The sequence below is a fragment of the Pollachius pollachius genome (assembly GCF_949987615.1).
Source record: "Pollachius pollachius genome assembly, chromosome: 8".
Classification (NCBI taxonomy): Eukaryota; Metazoa; Chordata; class Actinopteri; order Gadiformes; family Gadidae; genus Pollachius; species Pollachius pollachius.
Genome location: NC_136941.1, coordinates 13,825,796 through 13,842,930, shown reverse-complemented (window position 1 = coordinate 13,842,930; position 17,135 = coordinate 13,825,796).

The window sequence follows — 17,135 nt, the reverse complement described above, 5'->3', positions numbered from 1 at the left end:
CGCCCCAAATTCCCTTTCCTTCTACACCATTCTGGTATGGAAACATTTCCCTTTGTTATCTCTAATTGTTTAGGTTGGTGTGGTCCCCCCAGGAGGTGTGTGGTCAGTGGTGGTGAGGGGGGGGGGGGGGGGGGTCCGAGTTAGGACTGCATTGATTGTGTGTGTGTGTGTGAAGTCTTTCAGGGCCCTGTCACTCCTATATATATTGGGAGGCTTTCTCTCTGGGTAAGGAGGACCGGGGCCAGTCAATTCCATAGAGCTCCTGAGCTACTCTATACCCTGCCAGTGTAAACACAGGGCTTTCATTGCCCCTGGCTCACTGGTGCCCATCCGTGAGGCTTAGACTCTTGTCCAAGACTGGACATTGTGTGTGTGTGTCTATGTGTGTGTGTCCGGTTAAGCACACCCATTTATAAATAAAAAGAACAAATTAAATTAGGAGATACTTGTATGAGCCACCATTGAATGTTGTACGTCCTGGCACTTGTACATTGCACTTATTCAAGGTACTTAATTGTGTAGCATCTACAGTAGCTGCTATCGCTGCTTTACACGGGGAATGGGTTAGCCTAGCGATTGTAATACTTGCACTTGGTTCTATGAACGTCTTTACTGTACCGACAGCGATATATTGTTTCACTTCTTATGACAAATGTACTTATTGTAACAAATGCACTTATTGTAAGTCGCTTTGGATAAAAGCGTCTGCTAAATGCCCTAAATGTAAATGTAAAATGAGATACTTGTATGAAGTGATTCCTTTGAACAAATACAAGGGATTTATTAAACCACTTAACTCATTGGTTTTAATAACCTAAGCGTTGATGTATGAAACAGCTCAATTATAGGAGGTCTTCTTGATTTTCTCCTAAAGTGGATAAGTTGAAGCGATCAGGTCCGTTTCAGCAATAGACACGGCTCATTGAAATGTTTTCTTCAAGGCCAAATGCATGACAATCTTTCATTACAACCAGTTCATCCTTCAGTGTTCATGTCATATTTTGCCTCGCAAAAATTGTACTGACATATTCCAAACATCCATGCCAAACACAGTAGGAAATATAACTACTATATAATAAGATCTGCGATGTACATTCAACAGAAAACAACGATGATGGAGCGAGGGTATGAGGGTATGGAAGCGGAGGCTAGTCTAATATAAACAGGATCAGAGTATGAGGAGTTAGTTGTTTATACAAATTGCACTGAAGACACTGGAGTCATTCACGCCTGCCAATCCTGTCTTCTTTTGTTGTCTACTCTGCATCGGGGGGAAATCTTTTCCAATTGGTGAACTTTTTTTGAAGTCATGCAAGGCGCATAATTGTAATTAATGGCTTGTCAGAGAGCGGGCGTTTGGTGATTAACCACGTCTCTGTGATTACATATGGGAAACATATCCCCACAGCCTTGTGAACCACTGTGCCGTTCACTTGCCTTCTCTTCTCCACGGCTCACAGGGCTTACGGGATGTGAGGATCCATGAGCCAAACATCAGCCATCTCCTCACACACTGTTGTGTGTGGGTGTTCTGTGTTAATGTTTGTGTAAAGGTTGAGCTGGAAGGTGTCCGTAGCACAACGGTAAACAGTTGTCATAACCTAGCTTTTTATTAAAAATGTCAATTCAAATAACACAAATAGTGATGAATGGCTAATGCAGTTAAAAGTGAGTAGGCCTGTAAACTACTTCTACTACTGCTATTCACACCATTCACAATAGTTTAGTTTCATTCAGGGAAACCCAAAGTGCCGTTCACACTTAAAAAAGAACATAAAAGATTGCTAAAACACTTAGCTACAAACTAACTAGAAAACACTAAAGGCCTTCCTATAAGAAAGGTCTTCAGGGTTTTACTTCCCCTTCCCCTCCTCCCCTCTCCTCCCGCTCCAGCATGTTGATTAGCGGCCTGTGATTCCTCTGTATTCCCCTGTCACCCATAAGCAGCAGGGCTTCACATGTCTGGCTCGCGTGACCCCAACCTGAGGGAGGCACGTGGACCACTTTCCCACTGTGTGTGTGTGTGTGTGTGTGTGTGTGTGTGTGTGTGTGTGTGTGTGTGTGTGTGTGTGTGTGTGTGTGTGTGTGTGTGTGTGTGTGTGTGTGTGCACGCGTGCGCGTGCGTGCTTGCGTAAGTGAAAAAAAGAGGTAGAGAGACTGGGGCAGGTATAAGTGAGGCATGGGAGCACGTGAGCACTTTGTTCTGTTAGAGTGATCAGGTCAAGTCATAAAGAGCTGGGGCTTAAAGCACCGCGTAAGACCTTTGAGGTCTGGTCAACAGGCGTTTGTAATGCCTGCGTTTAAGTGGTTGTGTAGTACATAAGGACCGCACAGGTGGCCCATACATCTGCCTGACTCACCACACTTGTAGCGATTTTGGCCCCTCTGGCTATCAGAACTGATCGCTATCAGGTGAGAGCAGTGCAGTTCTCAGATGTTATTTATTTTCTTTATATTTAAGAGATCACGGCACTTGCATATAAGATGCAGACGAATACAGCACAACATATTCCATTAGTGTTATTGCAGAATCAAGGATCTGGAAATGTGTCTTGCCTTAATTGCCTGTATGCTTCAGACCTTGACCAGTCAGATGTGTAATTTAACTCGTACATCATTTAGCATAACAGCATTCTCTCTGTCTCTCCCTCTCTCCCTCCCACCTGTCAATCAGTTGAAAGATCCTTGTGGTGTGTGAACATGTGTGTGTGTGTTTGTATGTTGTCCTTGGCTGTGCAATACAAAGCTGAACTCTGGCAGACATTGTCACAGCAGTAAGGAGTTGGATATCCCTTCCCTGTGACACACACACACACACACGTGCATTGAGTTGAGAGCTCAAGTTTGTGTTTGTGTGTGTGTGTCGTGCGAGGGCTTAGGGATGAAAATGGAGCCTCTAGTAGAAGGGGGCCTAGGGGCGGACCCCCTGTAAACCGTTGCATGACAGGGGAGGAGGGTGGGGGCGCGTGGGGGGTCCAGGTGGTGAATTGGTCTTTCACAGCAGGCCTTTGTGCTAAACGTTTATCATCTGAAAGTTTAACACTCGCTCTTCAGTTCTTGACCATTATTATCCCTTCATGTCTCTCTCTCGCTCTCTCTCTCCTTCTCTCTCTCTCTCTCTCTCTCTCTCTCTCTTTCTCTCACTCACTCACTCACTCACTCACTCACTCATTCCATCTCTCACTTAATCCTTTTCTTTTTTTTTTTTTTGTTTCTTTGGCCACTTATACTTCCACTGCCCATTTCCTCCAACATTTATACATGATTTGTAACCAGGTTTTTTTATTTCGGGCGGTATGTGTGGTAGTAAAATACAAAATATATATTTGGTCTCGCTCTCCCTCGCTTGCTTCCTCACTCACTTTCAACCTCTGTCTCACTTCCTCTCTCTCTTTCTTCCTCTACCTACTCTTGGAATGGAAAGTTATGTCAGTGGGTATTTTTGATCAAAGCGGAGCCAAAAATGGTTAAACTATTAATAAAAATACCTTTGACTTTATATGTTTTAGCCCCAAGGTTACAGTCAAACTAGTCATCTAACATATACCTTTATATCTGTTACGATCACAAATGTGGGCTCTGCTTTTATCCCTAGCAACATACCTTTGTACATTGACAGTTCTTCATATTTCTTCTTATTTTTATACATGACGTGTTTGCTTTACTTTTCTATTTTTCTTATCCGTTAGGTTTACAGCCGAGCTTCCCTCCACCGAGCGCTACAGGTGAATAAAACTCCTCACTCGTTAATCATGCCACAGTCTTCTCTCTGAGTCCAAAAGGCTTTACTGTGTGAGAAACGAGGCCTTTTGAAAATCCAAGCGAAAATCCCTCTCTTCCTCCTCCTCAGCCTCCCTTCTCTTTTTAGTGCGTCCATAAATCTCTCTCTTCCCTTATTCCCTTATCATTCTCACCTTTCCTACCTCTGCCGAATGCTTCTTCTGTCCCTCGCTTATCGTTTATTGTCTTCTCCTCTCCAGGAGTAACGCTTGGGCCTGGGGGCTGGTTGAACTGAACGGTCTGACAGTTTACTTTTGTATTTCAATACTCCCCCAATGAGTTGATTTCTATTTTCTTTTGCCATCTTTCTCTCTTTTCCCTCTTCTTTCCCTCAGCATTTATCATGATATGCTGGCTCTGTTTCAGGCAAACCAAACTTTAAATCACTAGCAGACGCACACACTCACACGCACACAAACACAGACACAAATGCAGACACACACACACACACACACACGCACACACACACACACACACACACACATACACGCACACATAATCACGCAAGCATACATTCTCATGAGTGTGTGTTGGAGGTCATCAGTGTATTTGTGTGCGTGTGTGTGTGTGTGTGTGTGTTTGAGGTATTTAGTAAATAACCACTAATTACTCGTTTGGTTCAAACATTTTCCCTTCTCCTCTCCGCATCTCCGCCCACTTCTGCCCTCCCCAAACTCGCAGACTGGCGTGTAGCTCCTGCCTCTTCACAGCTGACCGTTCCTCCTAAGAGCCCTATCCAGGGTGTCCCACGTTGCCACTGTCACCGGTGCGAGTAAAGATGTCTGTTTGGACCGGCTTCTGTCGGAGGGAGGAGGGAGGCTATGCAGTGTCCAGGGGAACTCTGAACAAGTGAGCCTTGAGTCTCTTGCGGAAGCTGGTGAGCAACTCTGCAGTCCTGACATCAGCAGGGAGCAGGGACCACTGATTAGATAAAAAGGTGGTCCGTAATTGCTCCAAGACCCACGCTGATATGCTTGGAAACAGAACGATAGTCATTATTTTTAATGGGTGATAAGTTGTCAAAAGGATGCATGCTTTATGTAGCCCCCAGGAACTGGGATAACCTGAATAACCCAAGGCTTCACTCCAAACGGTTGTGCTGTTTAAGACAACATAGGGGAGGCAGTTTAGATCTTAATCTTTAGACTTCGAACTGAAGGAAATTGGCTGGAAAATAACGTCTAGCAATGCAAACAATGCATAGATGTGTTGATGTACTCGACACAAGTTACAGAATGTACCGAATGAGCTTATCTACCACAGCACTTTGAGTGAATGGGGGAGAATGGAATCTCAATTGGATTGCAAAGATTGTGTCAAAGCGGCTCATCTCGAGAGCTATCGCTGACTTATGTCTTCTACCTGACATGATTCAATTAAAGTAGATCCATATATGTCTTTATCTGGATTCTCATTTTTTTGTATCCGCTCCATGTCTGGCTCTCAGTGTCTCTCTATGGGTCTGTCTCTATATGCCACCAGGGCAGACAGCAAACAGTGTGAGAGAGAGAGAGAGAGAGAGAGAGAGAGAGAGAGAGAGAGAGAGAGAGAGAGGGAGAGAGAGAGAGAGAGAGAGAGAGAAGGAGAGGGAGCAACAGACAGACAGACAGACAGACAGGCCGATATCTTTCGCTCTCTCCCTCCTGCCTGCTCTTGTTCTTCTCCCTCACTGCTTCCTGGCCAGGCCTGATGCTTCTAATGTTTACTGCTGACCCATGGTACCTGGTCAGTAAACAGATATTGACTAATTTCCTCGGCTGGACCGGCTCCACGGATCCCATCTGTTCCATTTCCATGTCCCTGCTTCCCCTGAAGCACAGCTGGCTAATGGAAGTCAGCCCCAACTGCCCACAGATTCCTTGCAGAACAGATACTATGGTCTGTGCCCAAGTAAGACATTACGATTACTGTGTTCGTGCCAACACATCGTGGTAACATACCACAACTATTAACAATGAACGGCTCGCATCTGGACATGAATCCCCCTTGATTTCTTTTGTTTGTTGGAAATGTTTTGAACCGGGTCTCTGGAAGTAAAGAGGCGCTTTAAAGGCAAACGTTTGTATGGTTTTCAAGTACAGATCATTGTTGCTGTTCCTGAGTGCCTCGGTCGGTACGCATGCAGCTGCCGGCTCCGAGGCGCATTTCCACCATGGAAGTTGGTTTTCTTATGCCAGCGGGGTCCTGAAGACGCGTCGAGATCGAACCGACTCTGAGGAGATTAAGACCTGTCTCACATATTCCAGGGAAGGACAGCATTCCCATTCGAGCCAAACATCTGATCAGAAGGCCCTCGCCGGTGGGGTGTCGCAGGCCGCCAGCCCTGTTCCATATGGTCCCTGCTCTGTGAAGGGCTTATAGAGTGGAAGGACTCTGTCTCTCTTTATCTAATGATATTCCACTCTCTCTCCCGGCTTCCCGTCTGAATCCCTTCCTGTTCCCTGTGCACCAGGGCTGCCAGGATCCATGGGTGGACAAACAAAGAGCAGGCCCTGGGTGGAAGCTCGTGTGGCGCTCCGCTCCCATTCATGAGTGCGGCGGAACAGGGAAGGGATGTTTTGATTCAGGCCGAACCGAGGCGGGCTGTCATGCCCCCATCCTCCCACTGCGCCCTCACATTCGGGGGCTCGACTTTCACCCCCCCTCCCCCCGTTAACCCCCGTCTTCTGATTTGGTATTCCTTGAATTGATTAAACGCAGTATTTCAGAGGTTCTAGTTGTCGTTTGGGGTGAATGGATACAGTTTGGGAGATTTTCAGTATATGTATTATTCGTATGAGATGATGGATAAGAGAAGGAAGAAATACATATCACTTTTGATACTAGTCCACAAAATGAGTGACTTTAAACGGTATTCAGATGATCCAACAGTGTTCTGAAGGGAAAAATGTTTTTTTTTCTTGAACTGTATTATGTGCTGCTGGGGAATCATTTGACATGCCTGAACGTTTTCCTTTGGACTCCCTTGGTAGCAATACATATGGTTTATTGGCTCTTATCAGACGGAGATGCAGCGTTGGAGGTCTCCTGCTGTCAATCATGATTACACAAGGGATGTATAAGTAAGATGACCACTATTGGGATCAATATGAATTAAATCAGCAGCAGAACTCTCCATGCCGGAATGCTTTTTCTTTGTCTCAAAGCGAGTACAACATTACTCCTTTAAATGACGTACCATTCTAAACATAAGCTATTAACAAATCAAATACCTCAATCAACACAATAGTGTTGTGTGGTTTAGCATTGAAAGCCATTCTGATCAGCCGTTAAGCAAGTGTCTGTCATCATAGCTGGGGCTTTTTGTTTCCTCATTTTCTCTTAAATACTTTCTACAATTCTTTCAGTTGTTTTTTCTCTCCACTTGGCTGTCTCACTCCTATCTTTTTATCCCTCCATTCGGGATCCTCTCCTGATTTATATCTCAAAGGATTTCTCTCTCGTCTCTTGGCAACAGTGTCAGTCTCATAAAAGCAGTGGAATGATTGGCAAATCATTGGTGGTCACGCCCACCCAATTTGGAGTCCAACTCTTTTTTTTATTGTTTTGTACACAGTTGTTTCACACGCCCGGGGAAGAGACCTCTGTCTGCACTCTGGACACGTGAGCGCATTGCATACTTGTTTGTTTGTGTGTTAGGTTCAGGGTACCCTAGCTCGTGGTCTGCCTGAAAAATGTGGGATATCAGGAGGAAAGAGGGAACGTATCAGTCCGACGCATGCAGAACTCAAACCGACATCCGAATGCTTCAGAGGCCTTCTCTCTGGCAGACCTAGGGAATTCTCCACACGTCCGGGAATCGCTTCATTCTTGTGCTGTGACTGAGCCTCGGTAGCAGGGCCAGGGCCTGTTAAGTGGATGCAGTGTGCCTGGGGATATGCTGAGATATGTTTTGCCATCACGCAAATCGCAACTTTAATATCCGATGGTCTGAGAAGACAAGGGACAGTCTGCAGATCTGCTGTGGGGGACACACTTGTACACATACTTACGCATACACACACACACACACACACACACACTCTGACACACACACACAGCCACACACACACACACACCTTCTCTCTCATGTGTGAACACACTCATGCACGCACCCCCCCCCCCCCCCCCCCCCCCCCCCCCCCCCCCCCCCCCCCCCCCTCCACACACACACACACACACATCCCTCACAAACACATCATGTGGGGGCCTGGCATATGTTGTGTGAGGATCTGAAAGGCATCTTTCATATCCTGCCCTATGCATGAGAGAGATTTGATGCGCCTCTCTGAGAATGGCTGAAGGGGTTAAATCCATACTGTGACTGGGGGAGGGGGCGCTGATGACTTTTCTTTTTTGTGCTTTATTAAAAGAAAACATCGCTGGGCCAGGCTCACCGAAGCCCCTTCATGGGCAGAGCACAGCCTCTCTGTGGGTCAACACGCCTTTCCAGGAAGCCATTACAAACAGCTGTGAGGGGGGTGGGGGATAGAGAGAGAGAGAGAAAGAGAGAGAGAGATGGGGTTAGAGAAATAAGGAAACTATGTTTTTGTATTAATTATATATTCCCTCGATACCTGAGATTCTTTGTTTGTGTAAAGTGGTGTTGGCTTTGCACCATTCAGTACAATAAAGACGGTTCATATCTTGGATCTCTTGGTTTTTACTGGCTATGCAAGATTCAAACTGTATTAATGTGCCTCCACGTTGATGTTTGGAAATGCCTAGCAGGGATTTATTTTAAAACGATTTATGATTTGTGTGTGTAACTTTTGTGTACACACACACACACACACACGCACACACACACACACACGTGTGTGTTTGTGTGTGAGTGTGTGCGCATGTGTGTGTGTGAATGTCTGAACGTTCATTAACACACGCTATTTGTGGGCCTCACTTTCCCACCAGGTTCACGCCTAAACCCCTGCTTTGCCTGTGCCGGCCCCAGAGACTCTTTATTAATGTGTGCTTATACCTTGGCTGGCACCAGACCTTATTAAGGCTTACACCGCTCTGCTCGCGTCTCCCTCCCCTCTCATCCAACGTACAGACGGGCTCCGCTGCCTGTTCTGCACATGGATGATTAATTGACGGTTATCCACCATCCCGGCATTATTACCCGCCATACCACATTACCCACACATTCTCCACGGCCATTTACAAAGACCAGCGGGACTCAGAGGCTCCGCCGAAAGCTGCATGTGCGAGTGTACGTGTACGTGCACGTGTGTATGTGTGCACGTGCTTGTGTGCACATATGCAACTGCCTGTGTACATGTGCATGCGTATGTACACTCGCATGCGCGTGTGTACACGTGCATTTGTGTGTGTGTGTGTTGGAAGTGCTCGTGCTCATCAGCGAGTGGGGAATGTGTTGAGGGGAGTCAGTGGCAGCAGCTGCTCTGGATTTGGTATGTTATCTATGCGATGCGCTGGTATGTTACCCACACCACGTCGTTATCACACTCCGTGGGGTTCGCGGTGGGGGGTGTGAGGTGGGTGTGGTGGGTGAAGGGGCTCTGAATGTCACGTTAGACCCCCGCGTTTGGGGGCTTGGGGCGTGGAGGTTGTGGTCCGCTTCATTGACCTGCCTGCTAACCGTGCCCCCAAGAGAGTGAGAGTTGAGAAAGAGAGCGAGATAAGGCAGGGTGAGGTGATAAAATACATTTGATCAAGGCTTGACATTTCCCCCAAGGGCACTGTCTCTGGCCTCTCTCCCTCTCCCTATTTCTCTCTCTCTCTCTCTCTCTCTCTCTCTCTCTCTCTCTCTCTCTCTCTCTCTCTCTCTCTCTCTCTCTATGTTTCTCTCTATCTCTCTCACCCCCTCAAACTCAAATGGATATACTCCCACCAATTTAAGTCATGAGTAGCCTGTCGGTGAAGCTAAACTTCATATTTTCAGTTTTAGTTCAACCAGATACCCTGACACTCCATAACAGAAGAATGGGGCCCCTAGCTGAAACACACCCAGCATGTGAGATGATGTACAGGGCAGCATGTGAGAGGACCTCCACCCACCTCCAGGGACCCTGCTCTCCCAGCCCTTCCTCCAGGCTGACCTTGGTTGTGCGGAGCCCGTGAAATGAGATTACTATGTGTGAAGATAAAAAGGAAAGAAAACCGTTTCTACCCTGGTGTGTCCTTGCCATGGGACAGATGAGACGTCTCAGGGACAAAGACAGGCGATGGATGGGAGGTGAGCCGGAGCTGGGGGCCTTCTCAGTGTTGGACTACAACGTCCATGGGTCATTGCGTATGATCACCAGAAGCATGCCTGATGGAGTGTTGCAATCTGTCTTCTGCAGCTTGGGTTGGGTTTTGCTTCCATAAATGATCCCAGATTGAACATCGTCCGCCTTGCGTGAAGGCTAATCCTCGACCTTTGACCTGCAACGCCGTCTCCCCATAGAGCGACCTTCAGCCACGTGTGCATGCTTGTGTGTGTGTGTGTGTGTGTGTGTGTGTGTGTGTATGCGTGTTTGTGTGTGTCTGTGTGTGCGTGTGTGTGTGTGTATGTATATGTGTATAGGTACTTGCATGTGCGTGTGTGTGTATGTTTATGTGTGTGTTTATGTATATGTGTGTATATGTTTGTGTATGCATATGTGAGGGTATGTGCGTGTGTTTGTATGCACATATATGTGTGTGTGTGTGTGCAAGTATGTGTGTGCGTGTGTGTTTATGTATATGTGAGTGTATCTGTATGTGTTTGTATGTGTGTGTGAGCGCGAGTTAGTGCGTGGCATGGCGTGCTTACGGCCCTGAGAAGGAGCTGACATTCCGTGCATAGCTGGTCTCTGATCCTGCACCTGACAGGGGAACATACACAGAGCCCTGGCAGGGGGCGGATGTACAGGCCGGCTTTAGCTCAAATCCCCAATGACAGCCTCATGTTCCCATTATTGGAGACTCATCTCTCCCAGGGTCCGGGGAGGCGGTCAGTCGGTATATGGGCCACATTGCTGGGAGCTCAGGGGGTGGAGGTGGTGAGGGCTGTCTGGTGATGAGGATGGATGGGGGGGGGGGTAACGATCAGCATTGATCCATGCAAGAGTGTGGTTAACTGTAACCTCCAACTTCCTGAGGAGAGACAGCGGAGAGGCCAGGGCATCCTCTTCCTGCTCCTCCTCCTCCTCCTCCACCTCCTCCTCGTCCTCTGATGAAGTAATTAGCGTGATAAGGACCACGCACGATTGGCTGCAGATGGATAAGCTTGAAGCGTACAGTGGGCTAAGTGGCTCAGCAAAGCGCTGAGGTCCAAGGAGGAATGGGTGCACGCTCTTTGATGTTTTAATGAAAAGGCCCCTCATTCTCTCTCGCTGTCCTGACCCCTCATGCTCCCCCCCCCGCAACCAACCCCTGTACACACACACGCACACACGCACACACACACACACACACACACACAAACACACAGTACAACCGAAATGAAAGAGGTATTATATTTCAGGGACAATAGCACGGCAGTAAACGTACAGCATTAGAACGACGTACTTAATCCTGAGATAAAGGCCTTCTGCTGAGATTATCGCCGGCCTTTGCCCTCCCCTGATGTGACATTTAATTTCAGCCTCCCTGCCGTCTGCTTCTTCTTCTTTATTTTAAATTCCCCCCCCCCCCCCCTTGCTGCCGCTCCGGCCTGTAATCCTCCACGCCGCCCAGCGATGAGATCCATTGCTCCCTATAATAATGATGATGCTGCACACTCTTGCGTTACCAGGGGAACAATGTACTTCATTGTTTTTCTACCCTTTCTTTCGGGAGGTATGGGGGGAGGGTAGAATTCATTTTTGCTTGGCCATAATTAAAGGGTTTAGGTTATTATGTCCCAGACCATCATCCATATCATGTTATGAATAGCAGGTTCTGCCACAGATGCTTAGTGGATGATATTGTGATACTTGGTCCTTTGGTAAGGAGACACAAGCAGGGCCTTATGTTATTGTGTTATTGTGTTATTTTGTTATTGACATTTGATCAGAATTGTTCTGTGCTCTCATAGGATCCTCTATGAATTGCAAATGAAGGAAAATAATCTGTTGTATTTATTCTTTTGTGGAACCTGTCAAAATTTCTTAAGACTCTCTGGGCCTCCATTGAACGACCACTGTTATTATGTACCATGCCAGGGCGCATTTCTCTCTTCGGTGCGCTAACTCAGTTATATACAATGCTGAACTTTCATTTGCTTTCATGATACACAGATAAACCGGACTTGTCACATCCCATCATTTTTCTCCCCCCGTCAAAATGACGAGCCATTTGTATCGTAGCGTTCTTTGCAAGGTGCAGTAAACCGAAGCAAAAACAATGTGGTCAGATCAAAGACCAGCATGCACACATCCAGCCGTTCGCTCTGCCTGCAGCGGGCCGCTCGGGCTGTTTACTCCGCTAAGTTGCTGATTGGTTGCAGCTCCCCCCACTGTTTACTGTTGCAGAGCGGTCCCAGGCATCGCCAGCCCAAACGAGCGGCCTGCGGGGCTCCACAAACATGCCGCTGGTGTGTATGGAATTTGTTACACTCTCTCCTCTGAACAGCATCTAGCCGGACGACGCCTCCGTCTCCCTCCCGTACCCCCGTCCCCCCCTACTCCTTTTGGAAGCAGAATGGCTGAACGGAATGCTCTTGATTCTTGATTCAACTCTAATGTTTAGCTATAGACGTGTTGTTGTTCCATGCGTTCCAGTGTGTCTTTCTGTCCCTGGTGTGCAACAGTACATTCTGAGGGCTTAGAGCTGTGTTTGTGTTTATCTCTCCATTTCTTATTTTTTTCTCTTCTTTCTCGTCTTTCTCCCTCTCTGTCTATTCGTCTCTCTCTCCGTCTCTGTCTCTGTCTCTGTCTCTGTCTCTTTTTCTCTCTCTCTCTCACGCTATCGCTCTCACGCCATCTCTCTCACACTCTCTCTCGCTCTCTCTCTCTCTCTCTCTCCTTCTCTCTCTCTCTCTCATGCTATCTCTCTCACTCTCTCTCTCTCCCTTCTCTCTCTCTCTCTCTCTCTCTCTCTCTCTCTCTCTCTCTCTCTCTCTCTCTCTCTCTCTCTCTCTCTCTCTCTCTCTCTCTCTCTCTCTCCATGTAATCCGCCATCAGCAGGAGTCCTGCCCAGAACTCTGTTGCGTTGACGCTCTTTCAGGACCAGGGGGTGTCTGCAGAGTTCCCCATACTGTCCACATTCTGTCACACCAAACCCTTCCAAGGCCTTCATTTGACTAAGCTCCTGGCCTCATACACAAGGGCCATTTCACTTCTTGCATTGGTATATGGAAGAGAAAAAAAGAGAGACACAGAGAGAAACCAAGAGACTGAGGGAGTTGGACTTTTACCCTTCAACTCCAACAAACATCGAAGTCACCACAATTGTACAGTGAGACAGATTACAATACACATACACAGTAATGCATTTACCGTGAGTGCTGGTCCATCGGGAACTATGTAACTTAATGTATAATCAGACTATGCACTTTACACCCCAATCACACATCCGATACATGGCCCAATGCAAAGAGAGTGCTGTGGTCCCCCCCCTTTGCCCCAGTGGACTGATCCAACACAGGAGTTGTGCTGGCTGCAGCCACCACCAGTTTGTCAGAACGGGGGTGTCAGGGGAGGGCTAGCCGCCATTACCTCTGATTGGTTGGAGCAAAATTATTTCCATTCCTTCATCAATTGCAGTTCGGCAGTAGAGCCCATCTGTTTGTGGTTACACAGCTTGGCTCCAAAAGTGATTTCTGCCCTCAACTGTACTCCTTTTATTTTAATGTTAAATGGGCATCCCTACATCTGGTGAATTTCTCAATCCATGGCTGGGGATTTGAAGTGGCATTTAGTGTTTTGTGTATGTGAGGAGGTGTGTGTGTGTGTGTGTGTGTGTGTGTTTGTGCGTGCACACAAATGTGTACCTATGTGGGTGATTGTGTGGCTGTGTGTACTTTGGGCATAATTATCTTGCTTTCCCTTATGTTTCTCCACTGTGAAGAAAGCAACAATTTAAGCATCTACACATCAATGAAGGGTTGGATAAAGCATTTTCCGTACTCTGAAATAAGGTTGATCTACGACTGATTCACTTTGTCCTCCAAGTAGTCTATTCAAAAGTCTGTTCACTTAGTACTACAGTAATCTATAACTTTAACTGTCTATGAAGCACAAATGGGTTGCTTTATTAGTCTTCATATATGTTACTCAAAGGCTGGAGCCCGGTGATGCAGAGTGCCGGAGTCCACAGAGTGCAGTTATCTGACTTACTGTATGGAACGTGTTTGGAATTCTTTGGTGTTCTCCAGAAGCGATGGCTGTTAGTAGTCGGTCACGTGACATGATCAAAACCATACTAACACACCACACGACTGTGTGTCTGTGTGTGTGTGTGCGTGTGTGTGTGTGTGTGTGTGCGTGTGTGTGTGTGTGTGTGTGTGTGCATGCATGTGTGTGTGTGTGTTTGTGAGGGTATGTGCGTGTGTGCGTGGATGTGTGTGTGGGAGAGGAAGAAGAAGAGAAAAATATGCGGGTGAGTGACATCAACATAGCCTGCAGAGTATTTCACGTGCATTTGGGAGCAATTTAATATTTTGGGTTATGAGGCAGTAAGTCTCTGAAAGGACCAAGACAATGCATGCTTTATAATATCACTGCGTTCTTTGTTTGAATTAGAGGTTCAAATGGGTGATGAGTCATTATGATGCTTTGGAATGCAATGGAACAACATGGGGACAATGTAATAATGTTATTATAATCCATCCCCTTCGGCCCATTCTGCCCGTTCTACAGAGGAGAACCCAAAACCAGAATAACAAGGGTCTGCTTCTTGACGCACCGGCCCTGGGAGGCGCTGGTGAGGAAGGTCTGCTTGCTCTCTTGGATCTGACCCTGAGAAGATCTATGATTGTTTATTCCCTAGCCAGTCCTAGTCTTTGTTGTGACTCCAGAGCTTATGCAAACGCCTGGCCCAGGACTGCTGTGACAGCAGCAGCAGCAGCAGCAGCAGCAACAACAACTGTGAGACAAGTGTCCCATTGTCCCAATGAGAGCCCAGGTTTCTCTCCCCAGCATGACATGGTGGAGGTGTTGAGGGAAGGTTGGTTAGTGACTGGGTAAACTCAGATCCAGCAGTCCTACTATGTTAAGGCAGAGCTCGCAGGGGGAGACGTCACGGAGCCTGCAGGGCCAGAGACCAAACACTGAAAGGGCAGAGTTACACCTTGTTTTTCTACCAGAGAGAAACTCATTTGCACGAGTGGATGAGGCTTTCAGAAGGGGATAATAATAAGTGTATTTTCTACAGTTGCCAGATACACAGTGTTGATTTGAAACCTTTACAGACTGCTTTTTACAGTTTACTACTGTTGGCAAAGATTGTGTTCAATTACGAGTTTATAGATCCCTGTCTCCAGCAACATGATTGGTCAAAACAAATATGAAGGACAGGGAAAAGGCTATGGTGGCTGTAAGAGAAGAAGGTGAGCCCACACACCTAGGTTCTGAATGGTAGTTCATTTAGTCTTTAGGATCATGCACAAGTGTGTATCTCTCTGTGGATGAGAAGTAGTGTTGCTGGCCTGGATCTCTGTCTCAATGGACTGAGTCTCACTGAGACTCTCACTGAGTGTGTGATGTTGCTATCACTCGTCTCAAAGGATTATTATGCCAATATATATTTTCTACGTCAAACAGGGCCAGCGTTGTCTCCACTTTATATATAATGGAAAACGCAGAGATTATACGCTTAACATAAAGTTGAAACAGATGTGCTTCTAGATTGTGGCTCTCGTAACACTTAATGAAGTTGGTTTACAAACTAATCCTTTCATTTTTCATTTTGCTACACAGGTAATATTGCAATCGAAAAAACGTGAATGATACTGGCATATGGTTGAAGCAGTAGAGTCAGCTGCATTTCCATTGTTATTCTTGCTTGTACATCAACATGTTGATGTGCTTATGTTAGCGATCAGGCTAAATGCACTTGCATTCTTGAAATTGATGCATACACATTAAGACAATCATACACACGAGTACACACATCCATAACAACACACACACAGCCTGCTGCCAGTGAATTTTATGAGAGTATACGTGTTTCTGAGAATTCGTAAAATATATTGACTGCTAAATGTTAATCTGGCAGGTCCGTTGGAGCCACAACTAATCACCTCTTCGCTCTGCTCCTAAACGCTTTTATCACGGTCATCCCCCAAATCCATCGGAATACCATCATTCAGTGACGATTCACATATAGCATGTCTCACACACACACACACACACACACACACACACACACACACACACATGCACGCACACACACACACACACACAGATACACAAGTTGTTGGCCCTGGAGAATACCTGCTGCTTGAATGACTGGATGTTTTTCTTGGTGTAAAGCCACATGAGGCAATAGTCAGCCATGCGTTGACTAGACTGACTGCCAGATCATTTATTCCCCTCCCTCTCCCTCCCTGTTCTGATGGAGTGCCTAAACGTGGGCGTGAGATGCAGATTGTGCGCAGCCCCATTCCAGGCACAGTGTTTGATTGTCTCCCAGCAGGTCTTTTTTTTTTTTACCAAACATATGGAAATAGAGACAGGATGACAGACAGAGAGAGAGAAAGAGACAGAGGCAGACTATTGAAAAAAGACGCATAGAAGAATAGCATTAGGAATAATACAGGGACTAAGGATATGGAAACCGACAGGAGATGGAAATGGAAATATCATGTGTGTGACTTGTTAGAATTATGTCAAAGTGTGATGCTTTAGTAATCGTTCAGAGACGCTACCGACCCAGGAGGGGATGACTGAATTATAATAACTTTAATAACAAAGGTTGAAAAGGGTGAACGGGTGGGAATGGGAGATATTTTCATGGGAGTTTGTAACTTATCAGTGCATGCATGAATAAATTGTGATGATAAGCAGCTGACCAGATATGGGAAAATGATTTGGCTGCATTAGTAAAAAGTTGATTGAGTACCATTGTGCAAAGTAAGAGTCCCACTGCAGAACATACCAGACACGAAAGAGAATGGGAGACAGAGTGAGAGAGAGCGACATAGGTGAGGATGTGTATGTGAGAGAGATAGAGAGAGAGAGAGAGAGAGAGAGAGAGAGAGAGAGCGAGAGAGAGGGGGGGGAGAGAGAGCGACAGAGGGGAGGATGTGTGTGTGTGTGTGTGAGAGAGAGAGAGAGAGAATGAGAGAGCGAGAGAGAGAGAGGGGGGGGAGAGACCGACAGAGGGGAGGATGTGTGTGTGAGGGACAGCAAGCGAGAGAAAGAGAGCATGAGTGAGTGTGACTAGAATGTAAGTATTGTAGGAGATCAGCAGCGGTAGCACTGGGTTTCACTCTATCCCTCGCTGTGACCAGAAAGAAAGAATAC